Source organism: Castor canadensis, chromosome 2, assembly GCF_047511655.1.
Source record: "Castor canadensis chromosome 2, mCasCan1.hap1v2, whole genome shotgun sequence".
In the NCBI taxonomy this organism is placed as follows: Eukaryota; Metazoa; Chordata; class Mammalia; order Rodentia; family Castoridae; genus Castor; species Castor canadensis.
The window spans coordinates 127228728-127253734 of NC_133387.1; the positions used below are offsets into that span (position 1 = coordinate 127228728).

General features: G+C 40.7%; 1 long non-coding RNA gene across 2 annotated transcripts; it reads right to left on the reverse strand.

Moving 5' to 3' along the window:
- Positions 1–1284: 1284 nt before the first annotated feature.
- On the reverse strand, positions 1285–24965 carry LOC141417468 (uncharacterized). 2 transcript variants are annotated; one of them, XR_012442032.1, is made up of 3 exons: positions 24654–24965; positions 22634–22723; positions 1285–1416 (listed from the first exon to the last, which is right to left on the reverse strand). It is a non-coding gene; the product is annotated as an uncharacterized lncRNA (long non-coding RNA). The 2 variants fall into 2 exon arrangements; XR_012442033.1 differs by lacking the exon at positions 1285–1416 and adding an exon at positions 18874–18993.
- Positions 24966–25007: the final 42 nt, after the last annotated feature.

A 25007-nucleotide genomic window follows, 5' to 3' on the forward strand; every position in this document is an offset into this window, starting at 1 on the left:
TGATAGACCAGACTATTGCACACAGGTAGGAGATAATGGATTGAAGAGAGTGTCCTTGAAGAAGTGCTCAGACCTTCTTTCTGACACATCCCCAGGAGACGATGCCGTCAAGGCACTGAGAAAGGTGGCAAGGGCTGTGAGTCAGCCCTGTGCAGAATAACGAATCAGTGCTAAGCACGTAACTGGTGAGAGGAAAAATGCAGTCATTCCTACTTAAAATCTCTTGGTGTCATCTGTTAACCTACTTAGGCAGATTGGCTCAGCTGGTTTTATGGCAACTCAGCCAGGTGCATGGTAAAAACTCCCTGGAAACCATCATCAAAGTTAGTAAGTCAGGTTTTGGGCTCTGCAAGGTCTACTCTAGCTTTGATCTGCCCTTCTCTTCCACTGCTCCACAACTGGGGAAAGAGCAGGAAAAGCTTAGAAGAGAAAGAAGGGGTGCAAGACCCACTAGTGGAGGTGCACAAAGACAACACAGATCCAGAAAAAATACACGAGTAGGTATGCTCACAGCCTGATTCACGTAAGCAGAAGGGAAATAAAGTACTGAAAGAACACCCACTTTTCCACAACTGCCTACAACTCTATCTGTGCACTGATAGTCTTCAAACACAACTTTGTGTTTTGGATGCTAGAACCGTCATCAGCAAACACTAATTTTAGTATTTGCAAAAAAAATCTAAGTTCTTCTGGCAATGAGGTACAGTTGAAAACACCAAAGGAAAATAAAACTGACTCACATATGTTTTTCAAAAGGTTTCAGAACCTCAAACCAAACACAATTTGAGCAAAACTTTGCTCTTTAATTGTTGATGTGAAGGTCTGTTATCTCCTGGCAAACATTCCTCAAATTTCTGAGATGAAGATGCCTTCCTCAATGGATATGGATTTCTTGCAACAATATTCTGGATTGATCCATTGTTGCAAAGATCCCCAGGAATGACACTAGCACAAGTTGTGGGAAAAAGATGGTTGAGCTACTTTCTAGAACGTTGAGTAGCTCTTTACATTTATTTACACACGTAAGTGGCATCACCTTATTAATATAGACTGTATCTGAGGAATTGAAAGGGAAAAACTGGGAGAGACAAGAGAAGGGGTTTGGTAAGGGTACAATCGGCAGCTCTCACTCTCAAACACTTTCCCACCAGGAGGATTTCAAATGCTCCTATCTCATCAAAGGGAAGGGAATAATTCTGGAATGGAAAGGATTGCCTCGTGATCATATCATTGCATCTTTTCTGTCATTTCTACCCACATTAGTAAAAAGAAGATAAGGTGTCCTACTCACCTTCTGAAGCAGGGTGGGCGGAGGTTGGGCCAGCAACATGCCCAGGTCACAGTCAGTGCCCACTGTGTCTTCCACCTGGAGCTTGCTGCAGTGCTGACATGATCTGGACTGCACCTGCCAACTTCCTGGGCATGGCAGAGGAGAAGAAATGGGTAAGTTCTGGCCCACCACCCCACTGTCCACCCCCTCCCTAAAATGGAAATGAAGGAAATTTGCAGGGCTTTAGAAAGGCACAGTCTTTCTTTGGGGGTGCACAGTGCTCCCCACCTTGGCCTGGGAGTAAGACTCTTTTACAAAGTTAGCAAGTCACTGTTTTCTCCCTATGAAAGGAGCCATTCACGTCAATGGTGTTTTGTGGGTCCTGGGGTCAGAAAGGCTGATCCGCTAAGCAGAAAGTACCAATTTTCATTCTCACCAGTCTAGCCTCATGTGTGCATCTCGAAGTCCCTTACTCAAGCATGGATTTTTTTACAAAATTTACATTGGTTTCCTATTTTTTCAATGCTAGAAAAGGGGAGGTTTTTCTACTTTCTTCTGCTGACAACAGGAGTCAGCTCTGGACATACTTCAAGAAACCCTAGAATTCTGAAGACTTGTTTTATTCACTCATTAAGGAACCAAGCCCTTTTCAAAAAAAAAAAAGTGAGGTTTAGACCACAGAGCCAAAGAACTAAAGTTAGGTGCAGAGGAGCTATCTTTTGAGGAAGCTCACCGTGAGGATGGCATAAACTGGTTACAGCTGTCACTTTTGAGGACAAATGAGACAATGGATGCTGTGAATTCTGTCCTTCCCACCACCTCCACAGTCCTATGCTGATGTTCTAACCCCAGTACCTCAGAGGTGACTATGGTTGGAGATAGGACCTTTGAAGATGTACTTAACATAAAATGAGGTCGTATGACTAGACCTAATTCAACATGACTGGTGTTTGGGCATTACAGCAACCGAGGGATGACCATGTGAGGACTTGACAAGAAGATACCATGTGCAAATGGATGAGAAGCTATAGAAGAAACGAACTTCTGGTTTCTTGCTCCTGAATTTCCAGACTCTGAAACTTGGGAAAAAATTTCTGTTCTTCAAGAACCCCACTCAACAGTATTTTGCAATGGTAGCCCTAAAAAACTAATACAGTCTGAAGGTGCTTGGGAATTTATTGAACTATTGTGCAAATGCTAGTTATCACCACTGTCATCATGGAGAACTCTCTAAAGCTAAGAATGAAGGAGAAGAGAGATGAAGGAGCCAGGGGAACAGGTTGTGATTCGAAGCAACCAGCTCATTAGGGTTGAGTGTTGACCCTATGTTTGGGAGTCTGGGATGGATGAGATACAAGCAAATGGCAACATAGAGAAGATGCAGAGAAATGCTTACGGGAAAGGCGATTGCTGCCTGGTGGGTGTGGTGAGTGGAGGCTGGAGGGAAAGGAGTTTGTAAAGTTTTCATAAAAAGAGAGTGTGGCATTTAGTGTGCAAAAAACAACTAGGTTGCCAAGTAACTGAGTGAAGGCAAGGAGGAAACACGCCTAGAGTCACTGATAACGACGTGTGCTATGCTGCTGGGACAAAGTGAATGGTGTGATGGCAGGATGTGAAATGCACAGCAGGGGATTGGGAGGTATGATTCAAAAGTGGGTTGGCAACCATTTGTGAGGAGCCTTGAATGCTGTGTGAGAGGATTTGGACTTTATAATAAAGAAGGAACATGTATAACACACATATCTCTCATGTGTGTTGCATGTGTGTTACACACACATCATATTTTATAATTTCCTGTTATCATTCGCTGGTAAATGGATGGAATTGGAGAACATCATTCTGAGTGAGGTCAGCCTGGCCCAAAAGACCAAAAATCGTATGTTCTCCCTCATATGTGGACATTAGATCAAGGGCAAACACAACAAGGGGATTGGACTTTGAGCACATGATAAAAGCGAGAGCACACAAGGGAGGGGTGAGGATAGGTAAGACACCTAAAAAATTAGCTAGCATTTGTTGCCCTTAACGCAGAGAAACTAGATAACTTAAAAGCAACTGAGGCCAATAGGAAAAGGGGACCAGGAACTAGAGAAAAGGTGAGATCAAAAAGAATTAACCTAGAAGGTAACACACACGCACAGGAGATTAATGTGAGTCAACTCCCTGTATAGCTATCCTTATCTCAACCAGCAAAAACCCTTGTTCCTTCCTATTATTGCTTATACTCTCTCTACAACAAAATTAGAAATAAGGGCAAAATAGTTTCTGCTGGGTGTTGAGGGTGTGGGAGAAGAGGGAAAGGAGTGGGTGGTAAGGGAGGGGGTGGGGGCAGGGGGAAGAAATGACCCAAGCCTTGTATGCACATATGAATAATAAAACAATAAAAAAATATATATTTTATAATTTTCCCAACGTCGCTTACTTTCTAAGTGTACCTGTTTCCTCATTTTCATTTCCATACCATTTTGCAGATGGAAGTGGCTGCTCTCAGTCTACCAAGTTCCATTAGGCAAACACTTCCTTAAGGACCATGTTTTCTGGAGCCTTAACTGATTCACCACTGATTGATTTTCCTTGAAAAATAATTGGTGACCTAAATGTCTAGACCCTGTATAAAAGTCTAGAAAAAGGGTCTTATCACCAATTTGATGGAGCTTTTAGGGTAAGAGTCATTTTTGCAATTTTTAAAGAATTGACAATAAGCCAGGCCCTGGTGGCTCATGGCTATAATCCTAGCTGCTTTAGAGGCTGACATCAGGAGGATCATGGTTTGAGACCAGCCTGGGCACATAGTTTGCAAGATCCTATTCCAAAGTAACCAGAACAAAATGGACTGGCAGCATGGCTCATGTGGTAGAGTGCCTGCTTTTTGTGAGTGTGAAGTCCTGAGTTAAACCCCAGTCCCAAAACTTATCTCAAAATAACTGACAATAACGTTCATTCAGAGAAGTCTTGTCCCTTGTCCCCCAAAGTGTGTTGGGGCCAAAACAGTGACTGACTGATGAGTAAAACATATCCAAAAGCTGACATATACTGTTCTCCGACCTAGACATTTTCTCTCTTGGTCTCTGTGTCTCTTTTTCTACATCTGAATTAAAATAGCATCCGTCGATTATGGAACAGAGCCAAACAGTTAAAGACAAGTTATGAGGTTAATTGAAAGTGTGTGCCATTCCTTGGAGAAGTTTTAAGAGGAACCTTTATTGATTCATGGTTTATATCACTGAGAATAATGAAAGTCACCTTCCCATTTATTCAAGATAAACCCTCATCATATATACTCAAATCACTGCACAGAGTGTCGTGAGCATGTCAAGGAAGCTATGGGATGCTGTAGAACATGCATCTAAACAGTCACGTGGTGAAAGAATGGGTGGAATAGCCAAAAATGCACAAAGAGTTATACCACCTCAGCTTCTTATGCTGTGTACTGGCTTCTAAGTTAGAAGTAAATGTACTTGCATCTGATCTCCAGCTCTGTCTTCAGAAGACTGAAACAAGGCTTCCATTCCAGCCAAGAGTTATTTTCATGTACCTGGGATTTATTCTTCTAACAAAAAGTTGCAGGAAGACAATCTTAGAGAAACAATATATACCAAGTGGTTGAGAACAAGAGCTCCAGGGTCAGATTTCTCAGATCCAAGTTCTGGTTCTCTAGTTCGTAATACCCTTGTTCACGTCCTTGTAATGGCTTTGCCCCTTAGAGAACTGGCATGAAGATGAAATGAGGAGATACAGGTGAGATGCATGGAAGAACACAGTGGATGGAAGTGACAATCTGCTCTTCAGACAGGAACAGCCTCTGCTCAATATTAGACCTTAAAATAGATTGTGAAAGCTTCACAGTACATCCATTACATCTGTCTCTTCCTGCTTGGAACCAACTGAGTGGACAGAAAGCCAAACAGAATGCCAGATAAGACTAATGGGCATCTGCAAACCCTCTGGTCAGCGAGGAAGAAAGGTAACGCTGATGTAACTGCTGAGCACAACAGTCCAGAAGAACCAGTCCACAATCAAGTTGTTGTTAAGTACGGTGTTAAAATTCTTCGGCCAGCTTTTGCACCAGTGAGACAGAGATTTGGAAGAGGGTTGAGAACAGTTAGTGCAAAGAGCTCATCACCTCCTCAAGCAGAGGGGTGAAGTTCTCATTTGTTGGCCTAAGTGCTAAGCCAGCATGCCACATGGACAGCTTCTCCTCAGGGTAAATGGGTCATGGGTATCAGAACCAGAGCAGGTGCCATCACGACCATCTGTGCTTCCAGTCTGGAACTCTAAAAATGCAAAAACCAGAAAAAGAATGAGGTTTTCGCTGTTGGCTCTGCACAGAGCAAAAACAGAGTCAATAGTTGTTGGATAAATTTATCTACTGCAAAGTTTATTTCTTTGAGTTGTGTCCATTGTTAAACCAAATGAAACTCATGTTAAGAAATTAGCCAGGTCCTCAATTTTTCCAGTTTTTCAATTTAGGAAAAATTCTACTTGTAACATGAATGAAATAAATTGCCATTTCCTGTATCTGGAAATATTCAGGTTAAGGTTATTTGAAATAAAACAAAGGAAAGCATTGGAAACACTTAAGACACCATCTAATGATAATAAAACTCAGCAACCAGAAGGCATTGTTGTTAGTTTAATGATGCTAAGTAGAGAGTTAAGATGTGAAATAATAACCTTATAAATGAGGAGTTAGAAAAATCTGAAGTACATTTTTTATTAATAAATAACAAAGGCACAAGGAGAAAATACAATTCTTTTCACAATATTATCCAACTTCCAAATACAATGAAAGTTTCTCACAAGGCAGAATTTCCTCTTTAAACTGAGAAATTCTCTTGTAACTAAGACTGTCACGAAGTTGCCACATTAGATTAATGACCTTTAGTTCTAATTGGATAATTGAATTTTAAATTGTCAAGAAGTGTAATGAAATTCATAGAATTTGCCAAGAGAATACTCTTTGCTACACACTTGACAATCTGAAAAATACCACAGCTTAAAAAAAAAAAAAGAACCGTCTACTACTGCAAGTGCAAGTGCAAAGCAAGCACTTGAATATTCTTTCTAAAAGTACCTCCTTCCTGATCTCAGGATTAGAAAATAGCTCAACCACTTTTGCTGAATTTATGAGAGATGTTTGCTTCAAGTACCTTTTAGACTAATTTTATCAGTGAAGATTTTTATATGAATTTTGTCTCCAATGTATGGTTAATTTATAGCTCACTTCTTGTTAAAACAACAATGATGCCCAATCATTAAGAACATGGAAGAAACAAGCAAATTATTAAACTGGGTGAAATAGTAATTTACAGGAATTAGACATTTGGAATGTGTGGATTAAAGGACTATCCCTCCCTGAATTTATTCTGCATTGAAAACTGTTGACACTAGAGGTAAATATTGACAGGAGGAGGGCTGATCAATACTGAGCCTTGGGTCAAAGGACTTCATGTTTGGTGTGATAAGCAGCTTAGTTTATGTATTCGGATGTTTCAATAAGGTAATAATTGTTAAAGGGACAGCAAGGGTCCTATCATACACTCAAATTTGGGTGGGCTTGAACCATCCAAGTCTCCAAAGGCGTGAGATAGTGGAGCTAGGAAGACGCTGGCTTGGGAAGAGATGACGGGAAAGTGAGTCATTAAACCCAAATTTGAGAACTAAATTATCTCTACTCTTCAGATGTAAAACCTGTCTTTTCTTATCATCTCTCTAGACTTTTTAATGGATTTTCTAAACCCAGGACACTTTAGATGAGAGGAAAAGCTCATCTAAAATTTTAAAAACCTTGAAATCTTTTCTTTTGAACTTTATCTGAGACCTTCAAATAGGCTATACATTAAAAATACTGCTAAAAGGTGCTCTGTATCAATTCAGCCAGATGTGGTTCGGTGGAACACCCTGTGCACTTTGCACTCATCCTGTGTGGGATATTAGTGCCACACAGAAGTCTTGCTCTTCACTCAGGCCTACTTGGTCATGTTCACCTACTGAATCACTTAAGGTTTGGCTGCCTAGCAAATCTTACATTCCATTTCACATTATTTCCTTTAAAATTTGGACTGCATACATGGTCATTTAAACTTTAAAAAACTGAACAGGATAAATAAAATATATACCAACTATTTAATAATAAAATAATGATAAAATAACAGGTAATTACATCAACGTACCTATTGCCTGACCTAGAATTCAACAACAAATTTATTCCCTCATTGTCATGATTTTAAATCAGCATGAAAAAGCCTTAAGCTTATGGACTTTATTCTGAAAGGAAGAACAGCACATCTGAGCAGGGCTGGCATGTACTCAACTCCAGTACTTTCTCTCTAATGGCTCAACAAACAAATCCCTGCTCGGCCAGACCCAAGTGCTCCACCCTTTGGTGACCTTGGTTCTTGAGGCTGGAACGCAAAGATGAAGTCCAACAGCGGAAACAGGCATTGATCAGGCCAGGAAGGAGCGGGCGCTTTTCAGTTTCCATCACTTCAAACGAAAGACTCATTAGCACTTGGCATTTTCCCAAGCAAACACAATCCCAGTGTCCACCGAGCCTCTTGTGCAGTCAAGAATTTGAAAAAGAACTTCTACACGTCAACAGGGACAATGATGTGATGGGTAAAACTACTCCAGGGTAAGAGGTTGGAATTACTGGAATCAAACACCGCGAAAAACCAATGGCGAGGCAGACAAGCGTCTTGCCCTTCCAGATGGCTTAGATATTCAGGAGACAAAGATTCAAATCTCTCTGCTTAGTAATCTCTGTCCTCCTCGAGGACACCACAATACACGTAGGTACGGAAGTTATCAGGCACTTGCAAACAGATTCACATCTGGATATAGGGTAGAAAAACATCTCAGGGCAACCAGTCAGCACACTGTCCTTGCTCCTGTCACTTAACCCAAGCAAGGGAACTGAGTGCTACTATTGCTCACAGGTCACAATGATGGAAGCTAGCTCAGAAACCCAGATCCACTGCAACTATTGAAATAAGCTGCATCACTAAACACCCACTCCCAGATCCAAAAAGCTTCTAGAAAATATCACTGAGAGCAACTACCAGCATGAGGTCAGACTGGCTAACCTGCTTTTCCAAGTGCTTTCTTCATCTTTTCTTTCCTTTCTTCTTCACCTTCCTCTCTTCTGCTTGCTCTCTCCCACCCAACCATGCATTCAGCAAGCATCCAAGAAGTACTACTGCCAGGCACTGTGCCAAGTTCAAGGAGCAAATAGCTGGCAAGACAGACAGGGCTCAGACTCAGGGGAAGTTACAGGTTAGCACGTGAAACAGAAGCTTCGGTTTGATCTTTGTTGCTGTCTGTATTAAAACAACCACATTTGAGAAATTTTAATGAAAGACCATTCATGAGTTAAACTCCTTCATGTCACCTTTCCTCAACTGTGGCAGGGCAACTGGGAAGCAAAGCTGCTCGCATCAGAACTTCTCGTGTTTTCAGGAGACATTTATCTTTCAACTTTGGTTGAAATCTAATTCACCAGCAAGTTCTCAGAACAAATGTTCAATGGAAACTCTTTCTGAAAAGAATGCTGTATAACCTATTCACAAAGACTGCGCAAAAGAACAGGCAGACAGAAAGAAGCCGTGCTTCACACCGACGATGAAAACCTCCTTGATATCCACAATATCCTCTGTGTTTTTGAACGCAAAGACGCCATTCTATCTGGCTTGACACAGATCTTTAAATCCCAGAGTGAATAAGGCTTCCCAGCTGCAACTGACAAGCAGTGTGTAGCAGGAATCCGCACAGGGATAAGGTTCCTAACAGTCAGCTAAGAGTTCAAATCCCAAAAGAGGCGCCCCTGATGTGCACAGCACTTAACCTTCGACCAGTAAACATGACCATTCACAAATTATTGATGTCCCTAAATCCCTGGCAGGTTGTTGACGGTTCTTGTAGCCATTGAACTCAAGCATATGGCCACTAATGGGATGGAATACAAAACTACATACACATTGTGCCTGTGCCATGTGACTGTCAAGCCACTGACATGCCAGAAGGTGACTGACTGGACCAACACCTTGCCCTGTGGATTGTTTTTGCTGATGTCTATCTGGGCCTTTGGTGCAGTGTAATTAAAGCTGTCCGGAGCAGGTCTGCCCTGTAAACAATCGGCAGTGCAGTCAAGGGGTGGGAAGGAGGAGGCTTGAGGCCTTTTGTGTAAAGCGTTCAAATGACTGTCTTCATGTGAGAAGCAGCAGCAGGGAGGAAACTCACTTTCAGAATTAGCCAGTCTGTCTTCTTTTCTTCAAGAAAAGAAGCCTGCTTGATGTCATCTCGGAACACCAGAAGCTGAGTTATGTCAAACCAGATTCTACCAACTGGACTATGCTGTGGCCCAAGACATTCACACTTTAAAATTATTCCTGAAGCAATAGGTAATATAGGAAACTTTCTTATTAGTAAGTTATTTTGCAGAATATAAGCTCCAGAGTCAAATGATTTTGCCTAAAATAGTCCTGTGACACAATTTTGCAACTAGACAGGAGAAATCTGGCTTTTTTATTTGGTTTTATTGCATATGGAGTAATAGCATGGCAAGTGGATAGGTTCAAATAATTGAAATATTTATTGAATACCATTGATGTTTCCAGCACCATTAAAGTTCTGGATTAACAAACCAAATAGCATATAGACCCAGGGCACAAGAAACGTGGGATGTAAAGAGGTTGAATTTTTTTTTTTTCATAGTACTGGGGTTTGAACTCATAGCCTCATGCTTGCAAGGCAGGCACTCTGCCACTGGAGCCACTCTGCCAGCCCAAAAGCTTGAATCTTATATTAACTAACTCCCCTTTATGATGACTTAATTATAAAGGTATAAAGTAAATGTTCTTTAATACTAGAATTCATTGTACTTTATAAAAATATCCAAAAGACATGTTTAAACATTTCGGTTGCTGGCTTCTCCACACAAATCCACCAGTTGAGGTATGGGTATTTTCTCTTCATTTAATATTTATTTGCTAGCAGCCTCATGGACACTGAGTTTTTCTCTGTGTCTGCTCTTTCCCTCTACCTCCAAAGGACTGTCCCCCTCTCCATTATAATATGTCCATCTAAGCTGGTGGAAAGTTAACAGTAGCACTAAACCAAAAAAGTACCCTTAAGTTCACTTTGGATGCTCTTCAGGAACACAGTTTACCCTGTATGGCTATCCTTATCTCAACCAGCAAAACCCCTTGTTCCTTCCTATTATTGCTTATACTCTCTCTACAACAAAATTAGAGATAAGGGCAAAATAGTTTCTGCTGGGTATTGAGGGGGGGAGCGGGAGGGGGTGGAGTGGGTGGTAAGGGAGGGGGTGGGGGCAGGGGGGAGAAATGAACCAAGCCTTGTATGCACATATGAATAATAAAAGAAAAATGAAAAAAAAAAAAAAAAAAAAAAAAAAAAAAAAGGAACACAGTTTATTTCAGTCCCAGTGCTTGATTGCTTGATAGAAATGAGTCAAACCTTGAAGTTTTTATATTGAAGCAAATAAGTCGTATGTTACGGTCCATTAATCAGGGAAACATTTACTGAGCACTCACCATGCACGGACACTCATGAGAGATTTGAGGAGCAGGGGATAAGCCCAAGCTTCCTCGCTGGACTTATAAGCTGGACAGGTATCACAGTGGAAATCATCAAGGAATAATGGTGTTAGATGAGTAGAAACCAGAGTGATGTTGAAAGACTTTCTGAGGAAGATGAAGGTTGGGCTGAACTTTGGATGAGATCAGACATCCCAGCCAAAAAATATTATAACAGGTGTATTGGGGGCTGAGAGGCTATGGACAAAATTGTGCTGCCTGCAGCAAATTCATGGTGTTGAGGATTGAGTCAATTGGATATGATCAGCAGAAAAGAATCACTTTAGTTTACTTTATATAGAAGTAATTTAATATAGGGAATTGACTTTACAGGGAATGAAGGAGCTGGACGACAAACAATATAATATAGTAACTTAGAGATTAGTAACTTCAGGGAGTGTCCAATGACCCTTAGTTTAGAATGACAGGGAGGAGACAGTATTTCTGGAGACCAGGGACACCCATTAAAAGATGGAACCAGGGAAAGCCTAACCAGTTGGAGCTGGAACATGAAATAGACAGAAGGAGAGAAAAGTCCTCAACCTCAACCCTCCCTCCAGTGTCTCCCATTGGCCATATCCAGTCTCATGCTACCAAGAAGTCTGTGAAAAACAACATGAGAGAAAGAAGTCTAAACCAAATATGTAAGAAGAAGACAGAGAAGGGAACATACAGAAAGAAATTGGTATTTTTGGAACATATGGCCTGAGCATGCAAAAAGATTTGAGGCAGGGTGATCAGTTAGGAAGTAACAAATACAGGTGGCCACAAATTATTGACATTCCTCCTCTTGAAAACTGGTGTCCCCTTGAATCTAAGCTGGCTTGTAGAAGGTGTGATGCTGTGGTTTGAGGCCAGCCTGTAGTACTACCAGGTTCCATCTGGTATCTTTCACCTAGAATTGACTGATAAGATGCTCAACCATCCTGTGGCAAGGCCTTGAGTACAAGACCACAAAAAGGGCTGAGCTGAATGCAGCTGTCCATCTGTCGCTCACCAAGGCTCCAGGTTTGTGAGTAAAGCCACCTTGAGTCCTCAAGGCAAACCCAGCTGCTACATGAGCTCCAGTGGATGACTCTTCTCCATGTCACATGGGCACAAGAACTTCTTATCTGACCATTGCTTAAATTTCTGATCCACACAGTCGTGAGGTATAATACCATGGCTATTGCTTATAAGCACACTAGATTTTGGGGTATTTGTTATGTAGCAATATATAAATAAAATGGAGGCCATGCAATATTATGGATATATTGTGGTAAAAGATCTTTTAAAAAGTGTCTGTATCAGTTTATAATGTTGTACAGGGGTTTGGTTGTGACATTTCCATATATGCATATAACATACCCCAGTTTGGATCATCTCCTCCATTGTCCTCCTCCTCTTCCTTCCCCCTTCTTAAAATGACTTCCACAGGTTTCAACGTTCCATATTCGTGCATGGATAGAAAGTACGTCAGCCACATTCACCCTCCCTCACTGTCATTGCTTACCCTCCCCTCCCGCGAGTGCCTTCCCCCTCACACGACCTGCTCCACGTTCCTGTCCTTCACTGTTTAAGTGTCTGCCCGTTGTTCAGTCGGCTGTTGCCTTGGCATTTTACCTGTAAATATGCTGTGCTTTAATCTGCCTAACTGCGTCTGTCATGCTTCCTTACCCTTCCCCCTACTGTGTATTGCTCAGTTTTCAGCGCATTTGCTGCGTCTTGTTCGGAAAAGATCTTGACCTCTCCTTTGACTTTATAACTGGTTGACAATTTTTTTTCTATAAAGGGCCGGATAGTAAATATTTTTGGCTTTGTGGGATAAGTGGTGTCTGTTTCTACGACTCAACTCTGCTGTAGGGCAAAAATAGCTACAGGCAATATGTAAGTGGGTGATGTAGCTGAGTCTCAATAAAATTTTATTTGCAAAAACTATTGGCTGGGTGGATTTGGCCATGAGGCATAGATTCCAGACCCCTGGTTTATTAAATCTGAGGCACTGAGAAAATCCAATTGGGGACAGGTGATGCACAGGAATGGAATTTTGTGACAAGGGACCAGAGATGTACACTGAAGAATAAAAGTAAGGAGTAAGGCACTAAACATTAAACTGTAGTGGCTGAAGGACTACCTGAATCCATAAGGTGATTCCACAAAGCCAGGAACTGTTTATAACGTGAGGCCTATGGAGAACAAAATCAAGCAGATTTTCAGATACTTTAGTATATTCCAGGGTCCACGATCATGAGTTTCAGATTTGAGAAGTCTCACCCCAATGTATTCTAGGAGTAAATTGAACTATTCTAGAACCGTGTTTCCTACATGTGGCTAATAACATTCTAATTTCAATTTATGTCACGTTCATGATTTATTTGAACAATTACAAGTTTGGTAATATTTCTAGCTCATGTTTGAAGAGTATCTGCAACATTAATCTCAAAGTATTTATATCTCAAACTATCCTGAAAAGCCAATGTCTAGTTCTCATAATTTATGACATATCAAAGGCATTTTATCTTGCTATTTACTGTTATGTCATGGGAAAAAGTATGGCCTTTGAAGAAACAAAACAAGCAGCTTTTTAGTTCTCCTGCTTATCTGTTATGTTTATGGATATTTAGTTTTGGCTTTACAAAAATTCTGTCAGGCAGATAAACAATTTAGACTCACACAGCATGTAAATTCTATTAAACCAGGCATCTTTACCCTTTCACCTATTGCCCTGAGCTGTGCTTGGCACAGTGCTACAGCTATTCAGAACAAACATTAATAATCTGCTAGAAATCTTTAATGTCACTAATGCAGGCATACTGGAGGATTCTGGTGAACATCTCACAGGGTCTTACCCATTTAAAGCAGCAAATTGTTTGAGAAATTCTGTTTCTCAATCTGGTTAAGAGGTGAAGCTTTCTCCTACATTCTGCATTTGACGAAATACAGATCTTTGAGACATTCATTCCCTCAGAAAGCTGTTATCCACACCTTGGCCTTTAGACTTTTTCCTCCTTGAGAGTGAAATGATTAGTGAGGTCCTTCTATTAGACATGTTAGCAGTTTCTCATACAGAGAAGATTTTAATAATCCTAAATTGCAAAGATTTATGAGGAAGGCTTGCTCTTGGAGACAGACCAACCCAGTGGATGCTGACTATGTGAGCTCTTGTAGAGGGACATCTGTTTTTTTTTTTTTTCATCTTCGTAAATTGGTCTCAAATTCTGTCTCAGACACCTGCTCAGTCTGGAATGAGATTGGTAGGTCTCAGTCCATTGATGGCTGGCTGAAAATTTTCCATCTTCCTTTCCAGAAAAATGGTCCATAAGGAAATGAAGTGGAGAGTTAGATGTTACACCTGGAGTCATGTGTAGGAGTGCTGAAGGCCTAGATAATCTCTCTGTGTGAAGAGTGCAATATAAATTCAACCCTGGCTCATTGCTTCATCTACTCTGCCTCTCAGCAGTTCTCAGGTATCCTGTATCCTGACAATGATGCAACTTTAGGGACATTTTTCTACTATTCCATGCCACTGTATAATGTGAGCTGAGCTTGTAAGGTGGCTTGAAATTGGCTGTGATTTGCTGCTTCATTTAAACAGGGATGGTGTATGAAAATAGTATCAGAGTACATGTTCTGTGCTGTTTTACATTATGTAAATAGATTTAATGCCTCCATAAATAGCAATTAAAGAATATTCATAGTTTAAGGGTAAGCAGATTAGAGGTTTTCAAACCATACATTACCCAAGAGAGAAAGCAGACCACTGTAATTTATTATAACCCAAGGCAATACTACCCTAAAGTAGTATGAATTTTGATTTCAAAAGTCAATAGGGTCTTTTCCATATAAATTTAAAGCCATTGAAAATTTCACTGAACTTACTAAATATACAATTAGTTTCTTGTTACAGGTAATTTCTATCAATCCAAATCTGGTTTGTCATCATAGATTAATCAGAATGGTCAGAGATTGAGATGGGGATGGCCCAAGGGATGACTTCCTGGCCTCAGAGCCCCTCAGCCTCGGGTCACTGCCTCCACTAGTTGGGGAAGTTTTGAGAGGCCTCTGTGACAGCTGGTATGAAACAAGCCAGTACTTCCAACCAAGTCGGTTTCATAGATTTGGTGCCCTTTATATATTACCACTTACTGTCTGAGTGCACGTGTAAGGTGCAGGTTATTACATTACCTGCAGCCCTAGTTATTGTTCATAGGTATGTCTGCGTTTATCCTCTCCCGTGGTAAGCAATAGCAGCCACATCTTCAAGTCCTGCTGTATCTACTTAGAGAAGATTTATCTCTGCACGACATTTTCCTTCAGTCCAAACCAGTTGATCTCTGATTGGTCGCCCCAAGCCATTGCATACCTTTCATTTGCAGAATGAACTGTAAAAACGTTTCTCTTCCAGACGTGTGTGTGTGTGTGTGTGTGTGTGTGTGTGTGTGTGTACATCTTCTTTCTTTGTTTGCCTTGCAGGTCTTTTCTAAAGTGTAGGTTATAATGTTCTAATTTTTTGCTCATTACACAAATACTCCTGGCATAGTACCTAACCAGTCACATGGGCTCCCTGAAGAAATGCTAGCTGTGGTAGGTAGTTCCTGGTTGGAGGATTACCCTTCACTGGTTCATAGTTTCTATGAGGTGTTCAACCCAATCTGGGCACCCATAGTGACTTGTTCAATAATATACGTGCCCTGCTCTCTGACTCTGTGATCTCATCTCCCCAGTCACAGAAAGCCTCTGAAGATGCTCTTCCCTTTATCCTCAATTTGCTGGACAGCCTAACAGCCTTTGTTCAACATGAGTCAGGCAACCTTGTTTTCAAGATCTTGTTATCAGGGTCCAAATCAAAACAAAAAAAAGGAAGGGGCAAACTTGTTCAAAGTACATTGTACATATGTAAGGAATTATCACAATGAAATTCCTCATATTATTAATGTATGCTAGCTCAAAAATAAAATTAAATTAATAAAAAGCCCTTGTTTCTTTCCTATCTTGGTAAAAAAAAATATACTAGCCACTCTTAGGGAAGAAAGAACCTTGGATACCCCTAATTAAGGGGAAGACAGTCTTGCCATGTTGAGTCTTTAATGAAGTTTTATTACTGATTTTTTTTACTAGTGTCTTCAATTTTTGATTCTTCTATGAGACTGCATCTAAGAAGCCCACATAGTGGCTGTCCCTAGAGTGACTACTATACTGGGAATATAAGCTCACGATTCTTGTTTCTCTAAGGAATGCTAAGTGTCTGTGCCTCCTGACCCATTCTCAGAGGGAGGCCATTGTGAGCTTTGGATGTTGGAAAAGGGCTGTGTAGTTCTCTACTTCTGGGCCGTAGTTACACAATGCAGCCAGCTTGGTGGACTGTCTCAGTGATAGAGGTCGTGAAGTAGGGATGGCCATAAGAGCCTGTAGCTTCGCTGCTAGTTATCCCTATGTCTGTAGCTATTCAACTTCAAGTCCCATTGCTGTGGGATCAGAAGTGAAGATCTAGGATATTCTAATAAAGCCAAGCAGTTTCCTTCCTGGATTTCAGATGTTAGGAAAGCACCTCAAAAGAGTTATCTTCCAAATCTAGATCACTGAGTCGGATTGCTCCAAACTGACCTGGGTGCTCCTGGCCATAAGTTTAGAGGTTCTGGGGAAAAGAGGAAGACCTTTTGATTTCAGAGAAATGGATGCCGCTGATCTAGCTAAGTGGTTTCCTTCTCCACACAGGGAAGGGGAAGCTGATAGGTACTTTTATGGCACTTCCTAGTTGAGGATGAAGCAGTACTGAATTCTCCCATAGAAGATGTACTGCTCTGCACGAGACAGGCAGTCATTGAGTAAGACGACTGAGCCATCCCATAGTAACACGTACATTTCAACTCCGACATCACACTGAACACCATTTCTTGGTTTCCTTCCTAATGGATAATGAAGGCAGTAACTAAACACTAGTCACTTTTATGCCCTCAGACCAAGAATAGAGTCTGCATTTCACCTGTACTCAACCAATGCATGATGAATGAGTGAAGGGGAGAATCCAGACAGGAATACAGGCATCCCACACTTCTTCTTACTCTGTCCTTCCTTTTGGTGATGGTAACTCAGAGACTGAGTCACTGCTTGTTAGTAAATTATTTTTGGGTAGCACTTGAATACCAGGTACTTAATTTGAATCTCAGTTCTGATACTTTTTAGTTATGTGATTTTGAATAAGAATTAAATGCCTTCATGTATAAAATTAGAATAATACTTATTTCAACTGGATGTTGGGAGGATTAAATGACTTAATGTATGGTTCCTCATGCTTGATGATAGTAACTTTGCCATCAAAGTGAGAATATGGCCAGTTTGCTGTTGAAGATCTCCATGAGAGGGAGTGAATACCTTCAGAGCAGGCAGTAGGTGTGTCAGAATTATGGGTTGGACAATACTGAAGAGTTGATTAACTCCCCCATTGACTTTGCATTCTCCCTGTGGCTTGATTTTCTAGGTCAAAAAATGTGCTTTTCCTATTCTGATTTCCTTTAGAGAAATGAAATGTGATTTTTTAGCCAAGAGGATCTCACTTTTGCTTCTAGGAGGTGTAGGAGGGTGGGCAGGGGCTGACTGCAGCTATGTTTCAGAGCTCAGCAGCTGTGGGGACAGAGAGGGTGTGTGGGAGGGTACAAGTACAGAATGATGACACCCAGACCAAGCCACACAATGTGCTTAGATTCCTGAGGGGTAGGGACTGAAATGCAAGAGATGGACAGAAAGTTCTGGGAAGCCTGGCATTGGAAGAGTGGACCTTCTAATGGAGAGAATGTGGAGGGGTCCTGGAGGAGACAAAACACCTCAGCCTGGAGTTTTCTCAAAGAATAGCAAAATGGTAGCCTTCCAAACACTGGAGACCATGACAACCCACAACCCAAAATAAGGTAAGGAAAAAATTGTACAAAGATCAGACAATGTCTAGAGTACAATTTTTCCGGGGGGAAAATAGTCATTTTACATTTATCCATATCTTTACTTAACCTTAAGTTTATACCACCCCTTTTTTTTTTCTTATTTGATTTGCATTTGACTCACTATGCTATGCAGGTTCCATATTTCTCTTGCCATTGGTCAGGTCTAAATAATCAATAAACAGAGGCACTTCACATACCCAGACCTTGGTTTGAAAGGTATCCTAAAGATTTACAATATGCTAAACTAGGGGAAAAACTTGGGTGGAATCTGCACAATACACCTTACTCTCCATCACAATCAGGTTTCTGCTTTCCATGTGGATAAAACCTTTTCTCCTCTTTCACAGTGGTTTTACAACATAAATAATTTAATAAAATATTTTTTGCTGCAAGCTTATAAAACTGGTACCATAAGTCTTTTGTATGCAATATATTACCAAAAAGTGACACTGGAGAAAGGGGGACTGAGGATTACTGAAACTGTAATTCAAACTTCAAGTTCTGAAGATGTCATAAAAACATCTTCTGCTTTCCTGGCACTGGGTAGATACTATCGGGTGCTTCCAGTTAACTCTCTGTGGTTTTCAGTCTCTCCCTAGGCATTATTTTATATACAATAAAAATGGGATGTCATAGGCAAAGGCAACTGAGATTCGAGTCCAATAGTTCTTTGATCAAATAGGTTTTTCTTTTAGGAAGTTTCATCTTAGAATTAATTTTGATATCAATGTCTGTCAGGCTATGGAATTGAGCTGAACCGAGTGAGTCTGTTCTTTGTGCTGACTGCTAGGAAAAGGTAATTAGAAAAACTGTGCTGAGGAAATTTATCAACACACTGTCATCAACACACTGTCAATCTCATCAAAAGTTGGTAGTGATAGAGAGCCACATCCTATAAATGCCTGTGTTTTTGTGTATTTTTAAATCAAGTGCTTATCGCTCTCCACCCTGCCATATTTGTTGTTAGGGAGGAGATTTTTATATTCTTACTAACTGATCAGAAGGCCTCCCTGTCTCACGGAACTCAGGATACTAGCGTGGAAGGAAACGCGTCCCTTAGATGAACGGAATGGCGAGTTATTTGTACTTTCTTGCCAAATGCTGTCATTTGGTGGCCGTGTCAGTTTGGACTGACTTCAGTGGAAGACAGAGACCATCAACTCTCCATTCCTCTTCCTTCTTCATCCAACATGCAGTTAATGTACTGATGAAGCTGCGAATGAGATTTGTGAACTGTTACCTTTCTCTTAACAATGTCACTTTGCCTTCTAGATTTACACAGTTTAGCAACACTTTATGAAATCCTTTATAAATCTTCCCAGGATGAGAATAAATTAGCTCTCTGAGGAGGGTGAAGGAATCGAACTTTCCTCCTACGGCTGCTGAGAGAGCGACCCATTTAGCTGGGAGTGAAGTTTCCCACTTGTCCCCAGCCGTGTCAGTGTCTGGATTTTACCTCTGAGGGGAAAGGTCGTGGATGCTGGGTGAGTGGTGTTTAACTCTCACCATGCAGGGGCTGCTAGTCACACGACATTGGGACGAAGGTGGCAGTCTGAACACAGAGATTAAACCACGAACCGCACAACCCCAGCTGTGATGGTGGTGATGGAAAGATGGTGCTTCTTGGCTTTGTGGTGATGCCTTTGGTTGAGAGTCTGAAAGCTTTTTGGGGAAAGAAACTCTTCCTTCTACAGTAGCATTGTCTAAACCACCTCTGTGATAAGCAGAATGACAATAACCCATTTCAACAGTATCTAGTGACAGCAGGGCTCAAAACACTCTCTCCAGCACAGTTTGTGGGGTGAGGGTTCGGTCCAGAGTCATTTCTTCTTAGCCGGTCTCTGCCTTACAGTTGTTACTTTCTGCATTTTACATGAAATTTTGATATGTTTTTTAATGTCCTACATGAAATTTTATTTTGTTTCCATCTTACTCTTCTGTATATGTAACCCCTGCAAAAGATTTCATTTTCCCTTGAAACATTTGAGGAATGTCAGAGGTGACGAGGTTATTCCTTGTGTTTTTAAGTTCAGGAAAAAGTGAATTGCACGTTTTAAAATAGAAACAAGTCAGACAATGGGTACAAAGCAGGTGCCAAGCGGCTAACTCACAGAGTTGGTCCCAGTGTTTACAGTTTGATTTTGCATTTTGGGGCAAAGAGTGCTTACCCACCTGCCTGCAGCCCGTTGAGATGAAGTGGCTTGCAGCTGGGAGTTGTTTGCCTGAATTGAAAGAAGCAGAGCTATCTGGAAGCCGTGCATTGCAAGGGCAGCTGAGGGTGCAAGTTTATTAAGGTTGTTTGGGGAGCGCTTATTAACCAAATTCTTTGAATATATAGAGAAAAATGTGGTTTGTACCAAAAAATGAGGACCTCAACCATATTTATCAGCTAAAGATAACACATCAAATTTTACTGGGAAGTCAAAAAGCAGGTCTAGCTGACAAAATTAATGAACTGGTACGTATATTCTGTGCAAACAATTTTATAAAGCAAATAGTCTCATGTGCTCCAGCCAAGAATCTGCTCAGTTAAAAAAAAGATTTTTTTTCTTAAAGTGTGATGCAATGATTTCATGTATTGGTAAGGAAGGGAGAACCCTATGGCAGAATCTGAGTCATGAAGGCAAAGTTTGGAGCCCTTTGGCACGGTCACTGAGATGCTGTCCAGCTGGCTGCTGTGAGTCACAGTCATTTCACAGGGGACGCTGGTGGCCACCTGTTTTTGACCGTTTTTGGCTGAAAGCTTTGGGGCAGGGAGTACCTCTTAATCTTACATCTATATTGAAGTTTCATAACTATTTAGACAAATGGTTAATGAAATGCATATGTCTTCATTTTATTCCTGACCCACAAGCGGTCACAATGATAACGATAAGCATAATAATAACCCAATTATGTGATCAATATCTTCAGCGCTGTATTTGGTACATTACGGGCATTATCTCAGAGAATCCTCAAGATGACCAAAGCTGCCTTTTGTCGCTACTCCTGTTCTTCAGATGACAGATTGAAGCTGAGAGCAGGTAAGTAGCCAGGCTCTCTGAGGTGAGTGAGACTCGAACTCCCCAGAGTTTCTGAAGTGCTGGGGAAGGAACTGAGTCCTCTCGCTCTGCTGTGATCAATGGCTCTCAGCAGCGCATCCTTGGGAATCAATACAGGCACGACTTCTATAAATGCACCTCTTAATAAGTGAATAGCACAGTGAGCTCCCCTTGCCTCTCTCAGAGTTGCAGGGGATGAGAATATTAGCTGCGCAGGGCAGGGGAGATCTGCTTCATTTGCTCTGCAATGATAATCTTTTACAAAAGAGGATTTTTATTATTAATTCTTGGCCCTCTGGGGATATTATAATTTTCTAGAATGTAGAGCTGCTTTAAGCACAGTAATTTGCTGAGCTAGACTGAATCTCAAAATGTTTCAAATGAGCTGATAAACAACTGCGTAATTAGCCATTAGCAGATAAGTCTGCATGTTACTGATAGCCACAAGAACAAACCATTGGACAGGCAAATCATAGATAGGTTTTAAAAACTAAAAGACTGTGTTATATTTTTACATGCTTTGTAACTTGTCCTTTAAAGAATTAAAAAGCTGTGTGCCTTTAAAAAGAGAAATTTATATCGTTCTATCAAATAAACCCTAGAGACTTAATCGTTAAATACTTCCATGTGTGAATAATGAAGGATTTGTTGCTGAGTGCAAACTCATGCCCTAAAAACGCCGAGATCGGGGGATTTCTCCTTTCAGCTTAAACTTGCTTCAGATCTCCCCCGCTCCCTGTTTGAGTTTTACTGTAAGCCCTGGCTATGAAATACATTTGGCCCTGATTACAAAACTAGAAGTTTTTTCAAATGCTCAACTCAGGAAAGGAAAGTGCAGTCGGGTTTTATGGCTGAACACCTTATTCAGGTGGTTTGCATGGAACCCAAAGTGTGTCCCTGGTGCAGCTAACACCACTGTGCTCTCATTTGTCCAGGATTCAATGCCTGGGCTGGACTTCGTTGTGCAGTGGTGCAGCCTAGGTGTAACTTCCTTCCTTCCTCTCTCCCTTCCTCTCTCCCTCCTTTCTGTTTTTCTTTTTTGGTGGGACTAGTGTTTGAACTCAGAGTTTCGAGCTTGCAAAGCAGGAGCTCTACTGTGTGAGCCACACCTCCAATCCTGTTTATTTTATACTTTAGAACCAACGCAACAGTTTTGAGGAACAAATAAGCAGAAATAGTTTCTAAGTGGGTATAAGTTAAAATTGTAGTTTGTGTTCTGAATGCGTGAAGCAAAGCAGGACAAATGCACTTAAGCCCCTCTGAGCAGAAGGAGCTACACGGTGGTTTTCCTGAGCTGAGGGGCTCCAGAGTGAGAGAACCAAGGCTTTGTCATTAGAAAATGGTTTGTGGTTAGAAATCCTTCTGTTTTGGGGACAGACCAGGTCATTTCTGGAGGTTCTTTGCAGACCGTTTGTTCTGTGCCCTTTATCCATCAGTACTACAGATGTCTGGGTGTAGAAAACTGGCAACTTGAGGTTATGCAGGCTATAAAGCTACTAGCAGGAGAAGAGTTTGTCACGAAACATGCGAAAGTGTTTGACTTTGATGATTGTGAGCTCTTTTGTGTGTCTCCTCCCGTGATTACCCTCAACACATCAACCACGAGCCTTAGGAATGTGTATGGTCTTGTGTTCAAGTTCTGCTTTTATTGCGATGGCTACCCACTGATTCATTCTCAAGTCTTGAATTCATTACGGACCCTGGATTCCTTTTAATGTTTGTATACTACAGTTACTTTTATTTAATGAGTCCTTTCGCTTTATAAGTTGGCATCCATTTTATTTGTGTACTTACAGCGGTGTAGACTCTCACCTCAGGGTTAAAGGAGAAAGGCCATTCAGGCTTGCACTCTAAAGAGAAGTACCGATTTTTCTTTCTCGAGGGATGCCAGCTGGACCAAATCTACAATGAGAAAATAAGACTTTCAGTTCACAAGGCAGCATTAATAATTGCTTCAGTGTTTTTCAAAGGCAGTAGAAAAGTTTTCCAGGATTTTAGAATGTTCTGACTTGCCAGCACTACTCAGCCTTTGTCTGTTTATAGGAAATCTTATCTGTATTTTTGTATCTGTTTGTCCTACACTCATAAAAATGACACAAGTGTTTTCCCAAGTTCAGATACCTCATTAGGATTTTATTACTGAGGTCCTCTAAAAGTGAAATTACATTTGGTTCAAACCACATGTAATTATCCATCTAAACATCCAAGTTGATTTAAAGCCTGAAGCTGAGTAACTTGGGCGGATTTTAAACTTGGAAGAAGGTCCTGTCATGACCCCAGCATAAGAATATAATTCTTAATCTGATTACACTATCTCAAAGTATAATGCTGCATATTTCTCAGAATTAGGTCATTACTACACGAATCTGGGTCACTACTGAGTTGCAGTTTGATGCATAAATAAAACCAGTTAGGGAAAATGTTCACCAAATTTTACTTCAATTCTTGGTTTTTCAATGATTTTTTTCACCACTGACAATGTCAACCTGCTTTGTTGTTAATGAGACATGCAAAACAGCTTATCTAGCATTTATTCCTGTATAACTTTGATGTGCAAAGTTATTTGTCATAAACCTATAACTTTAGTGAATGCTAAATATTTGAGTTAGACTTTGATCTGAAAGGATTTGAAAAAAGCTTTAAAATGGAACTACTACTCTCCCTTACATCACTCCTCCTTATGTCACTGTCACTCCCCCTTACATCACTCCCCCTGACATCACAAACGTCACTCGCCCTGGTGATAGCTATCCTGCACTAAAAATAGCAGAACTGCGTGAGATGTTTGCACTGGCAAATAAGGCTGTTCAAGGGTGATAAGAATTTTGTTTCAATTATTTTACTAAAACCAGTATAACAGTCTTAAGTTAATGGTTATTTGCATTTAAGCTGTAAATAATTACATAAGCTACATTTGTCCTACAAAAATATCATATTGAAACATGGTCATTCCTCAATAAGTGCGAAATAGAATTGTCATCTGACTGAGCAGTTCTACTTCTGGGCGTATAAACTGAGAGTAGGGACTTGAACAGACATTCAAACATCCATGTTAATAGCAAGATTATTTAAAATAGCCAAAAGATGAATAAGCAGAATCTGTATATACACACAGTGGAACATTACTCAGCCTTAAAAATGAAGGAAATTCTGACATGTTATATGATGAATGAATCTTGAAATCATTACACTAAGTGAAATAAGAAAGACGCAAAAGGACAAGTGTTAGGATTCCACTATATGAAGTATGCAGAGTAGTCAGATTTATAGAAAAGAAAGTAGAATGGTAGCTACAGGGAGAGTGAAATGGAAACCTGGTGTTAGTGTTTAACGGTTACAAAGCTTCAGTTTGGGATGATGGAAAGTTCTGGGGATGGACAATGGCGAGGTCTGTACACAGTGTGAATGCATTGCGTGCCATAGACTGTACATTTAAAATGAATTCCATTATGTTTTTCCACAATAAAAGTAAGAAATACTCAAAATGAGTAACTAAAGTTATACGACTTTGAGCATCTTAAATGGTGTGGTAGATGGCTGACATTTTCAAAGACAGATCTGAGATCATTTTCTTCATCTTCTCCTTCTCTGTTCCTCCTCTTCCTCCTTCTTGTTTTTTAAGATTGAGTCTCACTATGTAGCCTAGGCTAGCCCAGAACTCATGACCCTCCCGCTTCAGCCAAGATTACAGGTTATAGGACAGCTTTCTGAATTCCAAGTTCACACATACAGGAATCTTCTTCTGACCTCTGGCCTCTCAATTCCCTTTCCACTGATACTTTTTGTTACATGTCCTCTGAACACCAAGGAATCGGATTGAGTTTTTACTGACCTTCTTCCCCAGTGTGCAATCATTGATTGGCTTGGACATGGGACGTCCTCTGCAGTGCTCCTCTTTTGCTGGTAGTGGAAAGTTCTGTGAATTCTTTCATGTTGTACATGGGATCCAGCATCAAATTCAATATGGCACAACTTAACTTATTGAAAACTTGCTTTCTGGCCAGGAAACCTTATTTCTCCAAATATCTTTGCTTCTTCCCTAAGCTCAGCTCTAGCCCTTGACTTTCTTCTTCAGTTATTCTTTTCATAAATCACCATTGTAGTTGCCACTGAAAAGAGTTAAAAAAAAGAAAACGAAAAAGAACCAAAGATGAATAGTGAAGAAAGTGCCAGGTGGTGAGAGAGG